The sequence below is a fragment of the Babylonia areolata genome, chromosome 6, assembly GCF_041734735.1.
Source record: "Babylonia areolata isolate BAREFJ2019XMU chromosome 6, ASM4173473v1, whole genome shotgun sequence".
In the NCBI taxonomy this organism is placed as follows: domain Eukaryota; kingdom Metazoa; phylum Mollusca; class Gastropoda; order Neogastropoda; family Buccinidae; genus Babylonia; species Babylonia areolata.
The window spans coordinates 38,805,910-38,820,909 of NC_134881.1; the positions used below are offsets into that span (position 1 = coordinate 38,805,910).

At 42.3% G+C, this 15,000-nt stretch overlaps 1 protein-coding gene and 1 long non-coding RNA gene across 3 annotated transcripts in view; one reads left to right on the forward strand and one right to left on the reverse strand.

The window, feature by feature from the left end:
• The window catches only part of LOC143283001 (uncharacterized), an 18,899-nt gene extending 12,800 nt beyond the window's left edge, over positions 1-6,099 (forward strand). Inside the window, exon 3 of the long non-coding RNA XR_013055332.1 lies at positions 4,236-6,099. This is a non-coding gene — a long non-coding RNA (uncharacterized LOC143283001). The remainder of the gene's footprint in view (positions 1-4,235) is intronic.
• LOC143282997 (death-associated inhibitor of apoptosis 2-like) overlaps positions 1-13,504 on the reverse strand; it is a 111,241-nt gene extending 97,737 nt beyond the window's left edge. For both annotated transcript variants that reach the window (XM_076588973.1, XM_076588975.1), the window contains exon 1: positions 12,902-13,504. The gene's annotated coding sequence lies outside the window, so the exon portion shown is untranslated. The remainder of the gene's footprint in view (positions 1-12,901) is intronic.
• Between the last annotated feature and the right edge of the window lie 1,496 nt (positions 13,505-15,000).

Genomic DNA, 15,000 nt, shown 5'->3' on the forward strand with positions numbered 1-15,000 from the left:
GGGGTCTTAACCTGTTCAATATGATCCTGAGCATCACTTTGCTAGGATGGCATATCAGGCTGATGGTGCGGTAGTTATTGCACTGTTGTAGGTTGCCTTTCTTGGGTATGGTGATCACTAAAGACTGGGTCCATTGTGTTGGCCACTCTCCTGTCTCCCAGATCTTCTGGCCGATTGCATGTAGCACATCGATCATAGCCTCACCCCCTGCTTGTACCAGTTCTCCTGGGATGTTATCAATGCCTGCTGATTTTCCTTTCTTCAGGGACTTCACTGCTTCCTCCACTTCTTCTCTGAGGATGGGGAAGCTGTCTGTGTCTGTTGCCGGAGGGGTGTTGAGCTTCTCTGTGTCTCCTGTTGCACGGTGTGAGTATAGATCTGCGGTGTACTCTGTCCACCTGTTCAAGATGTCTTTGGACTCGGTCAGACACTTCCCGTTTTTGTCGAGAATGGTGCTGGGCCGTCCTTGCTTGCTGCTGGTGAGGTCCTTCACTATTTGGTAGGCCTTCTTGGCGTTGTTTTCAATAGCATACGTGTGAAAAAAGAGATAGACAGACGCATGGAAACCCGTCCCGTTGAAGAGGAAAAGGGGTGTTGACGTAAGCTTACATTACAGCATTGTGGATAATTCACGTGCCAAGAAGGCGTTGTTCGATGACGTGACGTTCGGGCGTGTGTGTGTGTGTGTGTGTGTGTGTATGTATGTATGTATGTGTGTGTGTGTGTGTGTGTGTGTGTGTGTGTGTGTGTTATGTATGTGTGTGTGTGTGTGTGTGTGTGTGTGTATGTGTTATGTATGTATATATATATATATGTGTGTGTGTGTGTGTGTGTGTGTGTGTGTGTGTCTGTTATGTATGTATGTGTGTGTGTGTGTATGTATGTCTGTGTGTCTGTGTGTGTCTGTGTGTGTGTTATGTATGTCTCTGTGTGTGTGTGTGTGTGTGTGTGTGTCTGTGTGTGTGTGTGTGTGTGTGTGTGCGTTCTCTGTGTGTGTGTGTGTGTGTGTGTGTGTGTGTGTGTTTTAACAACTTGTTACATGGCGAAAGGCATTTTAGTCATGCGTTTTGTTTTTTTTCACTGGGCGCGGCCTGGTTTCAATTAGATTGCAAAACAGCAGCATTTTTTGCATTTTGCAGCGCAGCATTGTAAACATTGTTTCACTTGTGATATAAGCCTCTGTTCTTTCTGATCTTATTGTTGTTTACAGAATGAATTTCCCACAGAAATGTGTGGGCGTGCACCAGTCGTACACGAATAAAAACAACAGCAGCAGCACAACTGAAGTAATATTTCATCAAGTCGGCACGTGGTTCAAATACAATACAAAGACCACACGCAGACAGAGACTCAGCGATAGCATTTATAAATCTGAAATTCTCTCTCTCTCTCTCTCTCTCTCTCCTATACCTGAAAAGGGATATATATGTTGTTGTTTTTTCAGCATTTGCATCATTTCACCATAACCCAAGAAAAACAAAACTGTTAAATTCCCAAATGGTCCTCAACTTTGGATTAACACTGTATTTATATAGGCCTACATGTTATTTCCCCACTTAAACAATCAAACGGCATTAAGAAACCAAATACTTCATTCAAACTCAACATATTAAGGCACATCAAGACATACAATAATATCATGATCACAAAACAAAACAAGGGAAAGAAAGAAAAAAAAAGACAGAAAGAAGGAAGGAAGGAAGGAAAAATGATAAAAACCGCATTCAGCGCCTGAAATGCTTGTTCTGTTTTTAAAACAATCAGTTTTCTATACAGTCCTCATTTTTTTTTAGGTTTATTAACCCCCCCCCCCCCCCTTTTTTTTTCTTTCTTCTTTCTTTCTTTTTTTTTTTTTTTTTTTTTTTAATCACAGCAGAAGATTTCTCTGTGTGAAATTCGGGCTATACTACAGCGCCACCCATTTTTTGTATTTTTTCCTGCGTGAAGTTTTATTTGTTTTTCCTATCGAAGTGGATTTTCCTACAGAATTTTGCCAGGGAAGACCCTTTTGTTGCCGTGGGTTCTTTTACGTGCGCTAAGTGCATGTTGCACACGGGAACTCGGTTTATCGTCTCATCCGAATGACTAGCGTCCAGACCACCTCTCAAGGTCTAGGGGAGGGGGAGAAAATTATCAGAGTATTATAACTATGATCTATGTTTTGGGGCATCAATATATGTCAAAGTTTGAATCACAAAAGATTTTTTTTATGGGAATAAGAAATTCATGTCTAGTTCTTAGGTTCTGTTCCCTGCCAATGCCATCCCCCCCCCCCCCCTCCTTCACTTCCCTTTTGTAACGAGTTTGATCTGCAGCTTGAAAATATATTTACCTTTGGGCACTAATAAAAATAATACAATACTGAGATATTATCATTTTGAATTCTTATAAAACTTACCTTTTTCGCGCCTCTCTTCAAAGAAATTTTATTTTCACTTGCTTCAGTTAGTGGATCCTTCGAGTTCACAAGCAAACGTTAGAATGAAGGAGAATAAAAATAAGATATAACCATGATTTATAAAATTAAAAAAAAACGCCAGGAAAAAGATACCGACAGCTGTTCATATTACAAAGGCTTTTAACAGAATACGATATTGGGTCTTTGTTAAGTTTATATATATATATATATATATATATATATATATATATATATATATATATATATATATATATATAAGTACGAGATTTCCCGCGGTATTGCCCATGGGAAAAAACAACAACAAAAAGGACCAGTTCAAAGGACACAGCATAACTTGGCGAAATGATTACAAGTAATGAGCAGTGGCAATTTTCACGTGGGAATATCTTGTCCTGTTTCGTTGACAGCATTCACGTTTTTGTTGTTGTTGTTGTTTTTTGTTGTTGTTTTTTGAAAAACATGGGCTTGAGCGGCTCAGTGACCGGATAGGCGAGGCATGTTGTAAACGAGGACTTTGAGAAAAGCCAGACTATTATTTACATGATGAAAATAATTATGACTAAATTATTTCTCACGTGTTGGTGTGTCAGCGAGTGAGTGCTCTTCTGACGTGACTTTATAAACATGATGACAGGATTTTCCTCTGTGCTGGGGGAAAAAAAAAAAAGTATCTCCCACTTCATCCACATAATCCTCTGTCTGGGAAAAAAAAAAGTATCTCCCACTTCCTCCCCATCCCCCCCACCTCCCATCCCTCATCCCGCCCGTCTCACCTCAGCCCCACTCAGACTTCGTTCACATATCGTTTATTTTATGCATACTCAAAACTGTTCATTTCTCTTGAGTGGAAGAAGGAGGAAATTGTGTTTAATGGCCCGTTACACACTACACCTTGGTGATTGTAGACAGAAATTAGCAAAGTATTTGTGTGTTAGCGTTCAAATGTATATTAACATACGATTGTTGTCCGTTTAGAAAGAGTGTATCCAAGGCCTGTAAACCCCCTGCCCCCACAATCTCTCTCTCTCTCTCTCTCTCTCTCTCTCTCTCTGTGTGTGTGTGTGTGTGTGTGTGTGTGTGTGTGTGTGTGCTGTCAAGCGCAACACGGAAACTGAAGTGAAACGTCACCTGTGGGTTTTCCCGAAAATATTGTCTCGTCATAATTACATCTATGGCCCGCCTCGAAGATCTATAGGCCTACCGCTGGCTGACTGGACCATTATTTTTTTTTTATTAAGAGATGTGTGTGTGTGTGTGTGTGTGTGTGTGTGTGTGTTAGGAACAGGCGGTGTGCCGTGAACAGACTTCCTCAGTCTGCCAGTAACGCCTCTGAAAGTGTTATTGTTACCCCCTCAATTCCTTTCAAGATTATCCCCTTTTTCAGCTTAGGAATCTATTCATCTGGTCAGTCTCCAAGTCGCTGTCAAACACACCATCCCACCCAGCCTTCCAGCTTAGGAACCCCCCACCCCCGCCCCCACCCCCACCCCCGCACAGACTCACAGTTCCACATGCTTTGGAGTTTTGGCGTGTTTGCCGGTGTTTGGGAAGGGCATAGTCTTTCACACATTCCTGTGGTTCTGTCTGTGTTTGTTTGGTGGGGTGCGGGGGTGGGGGTGAGTATGGGCAGCACATTAGTCATTTCCTAGAACTGCTCAACAGAGAGAGAGAGAGGGGAGGGGGGGGGGGGTACGCACGCTTTTCTGCGGCACAGTTTTGTAAATAGATAGTGAAGTGTTGATTCATGCTGTTGGCGCGAGCTTCCCTATCACCATGTCATGTATTTTCTTTCTTTTTCAATTTTGTTTTTGTTTAGATAGCAAGAGCAACGGCCAACTTTGAAGGCACCTGACTCACTGGGTGACCTCTCCTCTGCATGGTGCTTGTCTGTCGGGAACCGGGAATACCAGTTGTGACGTCATCGGTGGACATCATTGGTGGAGATCATCGGTGACATCATCGGTGGACTTCAACGGTGACATCATCGGTGGACATCATTGGTGGACATCATCGATGACATCATCGGTGGACTTCAACGGTGACATCACCGGTGACATCATCGGTGGACTTCAACGGTGACATCACCGGTGGACATCATTGGTGGAGATCATCGGTGACATCATCGGTGGACATCATCGGTGACATCATCGGTGGACTTCAACGGTGATATCATTGGTGGAGTTCAACGGTGACATCATCGGTGGACATCATTGGTGGAGATCATCGGTGACATCATCGGTGGACTTCATCGGTGACATCGGTGGACATCATTGGTGGAGATCATCGGTGACATCATCGGTGGACTTCAACGGTGACATCATCGGTGGACATCATCGGTGACATCATCGGTTAACTTCAACGGTGACATCATCGGTGGACTTCAACGGTGACATCATCGATGGACATCTTTGGTGACATCGTTGGTGGACTTCATGGGTGGACTTTATCGGTGGACTTTCATCGGTGAACACGCATGTGGCTTCGTAGCCCCGAAGTCTGAAGCAGGCATGTATGCAGTTGGAACGCCAGCGGGCAGGACAGGGGCAGACAGCTGTGCGTCGCCTGTCTCCACCACTGTCACCAGACACAGGGTCTGCAGACAGTCCTCGTTAAAGGACACTGTTGGTTACTGATAGATGCCCGAGGAAGGTACTGGTGGAGGGGGGCGAAGGGGGAGAGGGGAGGGGGAGGTAACGGGGGTTGGGGGAGGCATGGGCGAGGGGTTGGTGGTGTATGTGTGTGTGTGTGTGGAATAGAAGGTTGGAAGAGGCAGGCAGCCCTCACTCACCGCTGTCTTATTCAGAGTTACAGAGAAGCTCCACTGAGTGTATGTACAGATATATACCTGGAAATCCAGACGCTACTTTTATTATGATGATGATGATTATTATTATCATTATCAACAAGGTGTTTTACAATGGCACCGTCAAGTGATGGACGTCTTTGTCATGTAGGAATCAGTCACGATACTGATACTGCACAAGACTTATGGTTCCTGCAATGGTTTTCAGTCAGCAGATGGCAGTGAGATCGTTACTGAGAGACAATAGTGCAACAACCTAAAAAAAAAAGCAATCGACAGATATACTGTTATCTACTATTCCACCTACAACGTTCGCGGATTCGGGGTAAAACTGTGGATTGTGTGCTGGTGTGTGTGTGTGTGTGTGTGTGTGTGTGTGTGTGTGTATCAGGGGGGAAGAATGGAGGAGGTGGTGGTGGTGACGGTGGTGGTGAGGAGTGAAGACCTAGTCAGGCCCAGTCCGTTTCGACCTAAGCCATAGTTGTGCTATTTTTAATCAACACCTCAACGTTCGTCACTGCTGGTTTACTGGTTATGTGTATGCGTGCGTGCGTGTATGTCTGTGTGTCTGTCTGTCTCTGTGTGTGCGTGCTGTTGCACGTGTGTGTTTATGAGCGTGCGAGTGTGTGAACTGTATGTACAGTGTGTGTGTGTGTGTGTGTGTGTGTGTGTGTGTGTGTGTGTGATGGGGAAGAGGGTGAGTGTGTGTGAGACAGAGATCAAATTAATGAGAGACAGACAGACTGATGACTTAAATTTAAGTTAAATTTTGTTGTCACATCCTCCCGTGTGCGTGTAAATGACTGTGCAGAAAGTGTTGACATGTAAATTGATTTTAATGAAAAAAAAATCAGTTGTTCTCTGGATGGCAATTTCACCTCGCATGTCCTGGTCATGAAAGGGAAATGTACTGGTGAAAGGCTGAGGATGTTGAAATTCTGCATGTCATCACACATACACACACACACACACATCGACAGACAGACACACACTCACACACACATACACACGCACGCGCACACACACGAGCACACACACACACACGCGCGCGCGCGCGCACACACACACACACACGCACGCACGCACACTCCTCTTTATTACACTCCACTCGTCTCTCTCTCTCAACACATCTCTCTGTCTGTCAGTCTCTCTCTCTTTTTGTTTTCTCCCCATCCTTACTGTTCTCCTCCACCCCCTTTTCTTTTTCTTCATTTTTTTTAACCTTTATTGTTTGTTTTTGGTTTCAGTTTATATATCTATCTATTTTGAGGGGGCATGGTGAAAATAAGCTTATAGCTTATCCCTTTCCCCGCAGTAATATATGAAAAGCATTCGAGAATCCTCTCTTTCTCTCCCTCTCTCTTTCTCAGTCTCTCTCTCTCTTTCTCCCCCCCCCCTCTCTCTCTCTCTGTGAAAGGCAAAAATTTTACGACAGTCCAACACGAGCCGGCACTTTAACTGACGAAAAAAGCAGAGGAAGAAGAGGGAGAAGAAGAATAGGCCAAATACAAACAAATTACTGCCGTCGTCATTTTCCGTTTGTCCATCTTCCAACCCACCTTCCCCATTCTCTGTTTGTCCATCTTCCATCCCACCTTCCCCATTCTCTGTTTGTCCATCTTCCAACCCACCTTGTCATTCTCTGTTTGTCCATCTTCCAACCCACCTTCCCATTCTCTGTTTGTCCATCTTCCAACACACCTTCCCATTCTCTGTTTGTCCATCTTCCAACCCACCTTGTCATTCTCTGTTTGTCCATCTTCCAACACACCTTGTCATTCTCTGTTTGTCCATCTTCCAACACACCTTGTCATTCTCTGTTTTTCCATCTTCCATCACACCTTCCCCATTCTCTGTTTTTCCATTTTCCAACACACCTTCCCCATTCTCTGTTTGTCCATCTTCCAACACACCTTGTCATTCTCTGTTTGTCCATCTTCCATCCCACCTTCCCCATTCTCTGTTTGTCCATCTTCCAACCCACCTTCCCCATTCACTGTTTGTCCATCTTCCAACACACCTTCCCCATTCTCTGTTTGTCCATTTTCCAACCCACCTTCCCATTCTCTGTTTGTCCATCTTCCATCCCACCTTGTCATTCTCTGTTTGTCCATCTTCCATCCCACCTTGTCATTCTCTGTTTGTCCATCTTCCAACCCACCTTCTCATTCTCTGTTTGTCCATCTTCCAACCCACCTTGTCATTCTCTGTTTGTCCATCTTGCAACACACCTTGTCATTCTCTGTTTGTCCATCTTCCATCCCACCTTCCCCATTCTCTGTTTGTCCATCTTCCATCACACCTTCCCCATTCTCTGTTTGTCCATCTTGCAACACACCTTCCCATTCTCTGTTTGTCCATCTTCCAACACACCTTCCCCATTCTCTGTTTGTCCATCTTCCAACACACCTTGTCATTCTCTGTTTGTCCATCTTGCAACACACCTTCCCATTCTCTGTTTGTCCATCTTCCAACCCACCTTGTCATTCTCTGTTTGTCCATCTTCCAACCCACCTTGTCATTCTCTGTTTGTCCATCTTGCAACACACCTTCCCATTCTCTGTTTGTCCATCTTCCAACACACCTTGTCATTCTCTGTTTGTCCATCTTGCAACACACCTTCCCATTCTCTGTTTGTCCATCTTCCAACCCACCTTCCCCATTCACTGTTTGTCCATCTTCCAACACACCTTGTCATTCTCTGTTTGTCCATCTTCCAACCCACCTTCCCCATTCTCTGTTTGTCCATCTTCCAACCCACCTTCCCCATTCTCTGTTTGTCCATCTTCCAACACACCTTGTCATTCTCTGTTTGTCCATCTTCCAACCCACCTTCCCCATTCTCTGTTTGTCCATCTTCCAACACACCTTCCCCATTCTCTGTTTGTCCATCTTCCATCCCACCTTGTCATTCTCTGTTTGTCCATCTTCCAACCCACCTTCCCCATTCACTGTTTGTCCATCTTCCAACCCACCTTCCCATTCTCTGTTTGTCCATCTTCCAACCCACCTTCCCATTCTCTGTTTGTCCATCTTCCAACCCACCTTCCCCATTCTCTGTTTGTCCATCTTCCAACCCACCTTCCCCATTCACTGTTTGTCCATCTTCCAACACACCTTGTCATTCTCTGTTTGTCCATCTTCCAACCCACCTTCCCCATTCTCTGTTTGTCCATCTTCCATCCCACCTTGTCATTCTCTGTTTGTCCATCTTCCAACCCACCTTCGCCATTCTCTGTTTGTCCATCTTCGAACACACCTTCCCCATTCTCTGTTTGTCCATCTTCGAACACACCTTCCCATTCTCTGTTTGTCCATCTTCCATCCCACCTTGTCATTCTCTGTTTGTCCATCTTCGAACACACCTTCCCCATTCTCTGTTTGTCCATCTTCGAACACACCTTCCCATTCTCTGTTTGTCCATCTTCCATCCCACCTTGTCATTCTCTGTTTGTCCATCTTCCATCCCACCTTGTCATTCTCTGTTTGTCCATCTTCGAACACACCTTCCCCATTCTCTGTTTGTCCATCTTCCAACACACCTTGTCATTCTCTGTTTGTCCATCTTCCAACACACCTTGTCATTCTCTGTTTGTCCATCTTCCAACACACCTTCCCATTCTCTGTTTGTCCATCTTCCAACACACCTTCCCCATTCACTGTTTGTCCATCTTCCAACCCACCTTGTCATTCTCTGTTTGTCCATCTTCCAACCCACCTTCCCCATTCACTGTTTGTCCATCTTCCAACCCACCTTGTCATTCTCTGTTTGTCCATCTTCCAACACACCTTGTCATTCTCTGTTTGTCCATCTTCCAACCCACCTTCCCCATTCACTGTTTGTCCATCTTCCAACCCACCTTGTCATTCTCTGTTTGTCCATCTTCCATCCCACCTTGTCATTCTCTGTTTGTCCATCTTCCAACCCACCTTCCCCATTCACTGTTTGTCCATCTTCCAACCCACCTTGTCATTCTCTGTTTGTCCATCTTCCAACACACCTTCCCCATTCTCTGTTTGTCCATCTTCCATCCCACCTTGTCATTCTCTGTTTGTCCATCTTCCAACACACCTTCCCCATCTCTCTGTGTGCAATGACATTTTATCATTTCCTCATTTATTGTCAACAAGTTTCGTATATACAAAGTGCGGATTTGAGCGTTTTTTGAGGAACGGCACAAAATCCATCCCAAGGACTTACAATGTTGCCAAGTCAGCTTAGAATGTGCTCAAGTCTGTCCAGGAGCACGACTTAGGAAAAAAATGTCGAACAATTAAACTGTCAAACTAGTTTCTTCCTGCTTCCTTTCTATATGCTAAATCGAGGTTGTCTTTTTTTCTCTCCTTTTTTCTTTCCCTTTTCTTCATTCTTTTCCTTGTTTCCTTCTAACGTTGATACTCCATGCTGTTGTATTCAAGTAAACCGTGATGATGTACAGTACCATGTGACATACAATTCAGATATACTATTCAAAGAGAGAATATCAACCGGAAACTGAAAGCGCAGGTTTGAAATCGCCTCTCATTATGGGTGAAGGTCAACAGTAAGCCATCACTTGAACGAACTTTTCGTGGTTCAGTTAAGTTCAGTTACTCAAGGAGGACAAATCCATATACGCTACTCCACATCTGCTAAGCAGATGCCTGACCAGCAGCGTAATCCAACTGCGATTGGTCAGGCCTTGAGAAGAAAAAGGAAGAAAAAGAAAAAGGTGCAGAAACAAATGAATAAATAAATGATTGACGTATAACATAAAAAATGAGCAGATAGATTATGAAATAAAATATAATGCAGGGAAAAAAAACAAAAAAACAAAACAAAAGCAAAAATTTAGTAAAAGTAAATAAAAAAAAGATGAAAAGACAATAACGATAATAATCAAACAAATAAGCAAATAAATGTAAATAAACATACAGACACGCACATACATACACACTCACTCACAAATACACATGCACAAAAGATATGCTACAAACATGCACAATTTGTTTCACAGATATGAAAACACAAACAGACGTGCTCAGGACCAACACTACACATAAAAGCACACGAGCCCCGACACACACACACACACACGCACACACACACGCACACACAATGTCCCACATTACCCTGCACCCCCCTCCCACACACGCACATTTCTATGTATTGCATCTATTCATACCCCTGTATAGCCGTGGACCCGAGTGACATTATCATATTCATGAAAGGGAAAGGGTACGGTACAAAATAATTACTAAATATTTGATTTACTGAATTAAAGGATAGACAAGAATCCCCGCGCACAGGCCAGGAACATATAGAGGCCAGTCAAAAAAGGGTTTTTCTATTGTTCTATTTCTACAATAGTTATTATAAAGAGGAAAAGAAGATAAGAAGAAGAGATAAAACAAGGATGAGGAGAAGAGATAAAACAGTGCCCGAACAGACACAAGTAACCAGATGTCATTAAATACCACATGTCAGGAATTCAAGTGAATAGTAAAGCACATGTATACATATTACATGAAAAGACTATCACACGGTTTGGGATAAGCAACAACATAACATAAGATAATGCACATGTGTGAAGACCAAACACTGACATCAAATGACATTTCTAAATACATTTAAATAGTGCAGTTAAAGTGATTGAAGCTATGCTAATTTAGTGAAAGTACACTGACAGTATAGATTCGGTAAAGCTTATACTGTGTCAAAGTGACTCAAATGAATCAGTTTATCATGTAGCACTATACTGGAGTAAGCTGTATAGGAGATAGCATAATCACTAAATTACAATTGACAGACTGATACATATCAGAAAGTTTTAACCAGTAACTGATATTAATCCAACACTATCTTGTAATCACCATAACAGAATACTACACACATTATGAGTACTGAGCACACTGTAGCAGTACAACTGATATCAGCATTTAAAATAATACATGAACAGTAAACAAGATAATAGAATCAGTGGCTTTGAGATTATACTTGCCAGATGACAGAACAGATAGTAATCAGTGCACAACACACAAAGGTTGGAAGAACTGTCATGGCTTAACCATTAAGTGGTGAATGAAACCTACACAAGTAATCTGTTTCATCAAAGCCAAATATCAACTTCTTCTTCTCATAACTATTGTAGAAATAAAACAATAGAAAAACCCTTTTGTGACTGGCCTCTCTATGTTCCTGGCCTGTGCGCGGGGATTCTTGTCTATCCCTTTATCCTTCTGGTCAGTCAATCATTCAGTTTACTGTCGTATCGCCGTCCTCTTATATACCACTCGGATACACGGATACACCTAGATAACAACATGCCATGATTCTAATGTTTTGTGGTTCAGAAAAATCAGAAAATTGTTTGACTATGTGTTAATAATAATAATAATAATAATAATAATAATAATGGATACTCATATAGCACACTATCCAGAAATCTGCTCTAGGTGTTTTACAAAAAACACTTTTGTTAAGTAACATAACACATTACATCAATGCTACATGCACACATCAAAATGTGACTAAACACACACACACACACACACACACACACACAATGCATACATATATTTTAACATACATGTGTACCTAACAGCTACCCTCAACACATACGCACACATAGTCACGCACAAACGTACATAAACACACGTGCGCGCGCGCGCACACACACACACATACACACACACACAATACACATTTATATACAGACTCGGACATTTAGTTTTGTACACATAATCGGCATTAAGATTTTTTTTTAAACAAACAAACAACAACAAAAAACGCACACAGGTAGACGCGACATCTGTCTCTTCTAATCTGCATTCTGTTGAAATGAATAGCAACAGATATTAATTATTTTCAAATTCAGTTTCTCAAGGAGGCGTCAGTGCGTTCGGATAAATCCATGTGCGCTGCTCCACATTTGTTAGGCAGATACCTGACCAGCAGCATAACTAACGCGCTAAGTCTGGTGCAGTGCGTGCATGTATATTTATGTACTTGTCAGAATGGCTTTCTTCTAAAGAATTTGCCGGAGGACAACAATAATTTAGTGGCCCTGGGTTTTTCTTCAGTGCGCCAAGTTGTGTGCGGTACACGGGACCTCGATTTATCGTATCATCCGAATGACCAGACGCACAGCCGTTACGATTTTCCAGTCAAACTTGAGAGAGAGGGCGAGAGCGGGAATACGGCGAACCAACACCCTCACGCACAGTGAACTGGCAGACCAGTGAGCGTCTTATACATCAGTTCTACCACCTTCCTCCTACTTGCGCACTGTAAATCGATGCGTTGTGTGCACCAAACTCGCGGGCTAGAGAGAGGCGGTAGGTGGGAGATTGTCATGAAATGCAGCACACTGAAGGAAAAATATTCAAGTAAATAATAAGATACAACCTAAACATGCATGTATATCCACATACATCTCAGACCTAAAATACAGCACGCGAATACAAGACACTCCCTACACACGCTGTCAGTGCAGTCAGAAAATTTCTGCCAAACACATACACACACACACACAGAGGAACACACGCACACATTCGTAAACTGGAGACTTTTGACAATTTTTCCCCGTGGAGTAAAACTTCGCGTTACTGCAAACTATCGCCAGTCATTCACCCAGTCAACTGCCTGAAGTCTCCAGCTTAGCGAGCCAGGCACACTGGTGTTCTATTTTAAAACCAACCTTGGAAAGTGGGATTGGTTGACTGGCTGAAGTTTGTGAACATAATTTTGTGCGGGCCTGCTGTCCTGTGTGCAGCGCCGAAAAACTCCGGTGTTGTGCTGGAGAATGTCGACAACTGTGACCAGGTTCATGAAAAATCGCAATGTATTTGTGGCGGCAATGTGTGTGTGTGTGTGTGTGTGTGTGTGTGTGTGTGTGTGTATCAGTCTCTCTCTGTTTGTGTGTGTTCGTTCGTTCTTTAGTTATATCTGTGTGTGGAGATATGGGCATATGTGTGTGTGCTTTTACAAGTAAGTGTTCATCTGTGTGTGTGTGTGTGTGTGTGTGTGAGTGTGTATGTGTGTGCCGTGGAAGCTGCGATACGTAGACTAGAAATGAGTGTGTGGAGGAGGGGGGTAGAGGAGGTGCGGGGTAATGTGTGTGGTGTGTGTGTGTGTGTTGGAGTTCATGTACGTTTATATGTATTTAACTGTGCTTTCATATCTGTGAAACTGCATGTTCGGTGCATATCTGTTATACATGTGTGGGTGTATATGTAAATGTGTGTCTTCATGTTCTACATCTATTTGCTTATTTATCATCATTGTTATCTTATTTATTTATTTATTATTGTTATTAATTTATTATTATTATTATTATTACTACTACTACTACCCTTTTTTTTTTTTAACATTATAGTTATTATTTATTTATTTATTTATTTGTGCAAGCTTATCTATTATTTATTCACCTTTTTTTCTTTTTTTTTTCCTCAAGGCCTGACTAAGCGCGTTGGGTTACACTGCTGGTCAGGCATCTGCTTGGCAGATGTGGTGTAGCGTATATGGATATGTCCGAACGCAGTGACGCCTCCTTGAGCTACTGAAACTGAAACTTAGTTTAACGTCTTTTCACTGTAAGTGATATTAGACGAGGGAAGGAAAAAAATCGAGTGGGAGGAGGGGGAGGCGGGGAGTGGGGGATTACTGTGTACACATACGAGTAAGTCAACGTGTGTGTGTGTGTGTGTGTGTGTGTGTGTGTGTGTGTGTGTGAAAATTATTGATTTAAGTTTTGTTTAAAAAACACACTCAAAAAACACATAACAATATAACATATTTCAAATGAAAACTAACAACTATAACAGCGAACCAACTGGACTATTTAACAAGGAGTTGAAAAAGTCATACATTAGCAATGGACTGCTGAAGATCGTCAACACTGAAGATCATTTCAGTTCAGGGATTTGAGACTTTAACATATCGCAAGTTGGTATATGATCGGCTGTTATGTGAGCACCACAGATGCAAGAAACATTACTGACATATTTTGTCCTAAAACAATTCATTTTCCATCTGCAGATTAGAGAAATGATTTGCCTCTTATGAAAATCATTATGGTAATGTTTTCCCATGAAACCATACATTTTCTTTATGTTCTTATGTAACTCCGAGTTACCGGTGTGTTTTTCTTCAAACTGAAATTTTGACCATTGTACTTTTTCTACCATGGTGTAACATTCCTGTAGCGAAAGCGAAATATTTAAATGTAACTCCTTCGTGGAGCTTCTAGCTCCTTTTTTTTTTAGCCAAAATGTCAACCGCAAAAACCGCAATGAGAAGGAATCCAGCAAAAGGTTATGTGGGAGCCTCTTAGAAAGAGTTCGTGAATCAAATGAATTTCAATAATGAGTTCATACCTAACCGTTTCTTTTATAAGTTTATAGCATGAAGAACTGATTTAGAATCAACACAAAATAGAATCTGAAATATAGTTTTCGGAAAGGATATCATGAAATTTAACGCCATTAGAATTGCTATGAGTTCAGCTGTGAAGATGGATTTATCTCTCCCAGTTGAAAAGAGTGTTGAAAGTTAAGGTCTGGAATAACGAAAGCAGCACCAGCTCTACTTACATCGCATGTACGAATCCATTTGGAAGAGAAATACCCTACTCACCTAAAGATTTTTACAGACGGCTCTGTTGTGTGTGTGTGTGTGTGTGTGTGTGTGTGTGTGTGTGTTATTACCATGGTTATACCTTTATGTAGTATTGTGCTCGCATGCTATGACTTTCAGTAGCATTGTGTAGTGCATGCAATGACATATATAATGTAGTAT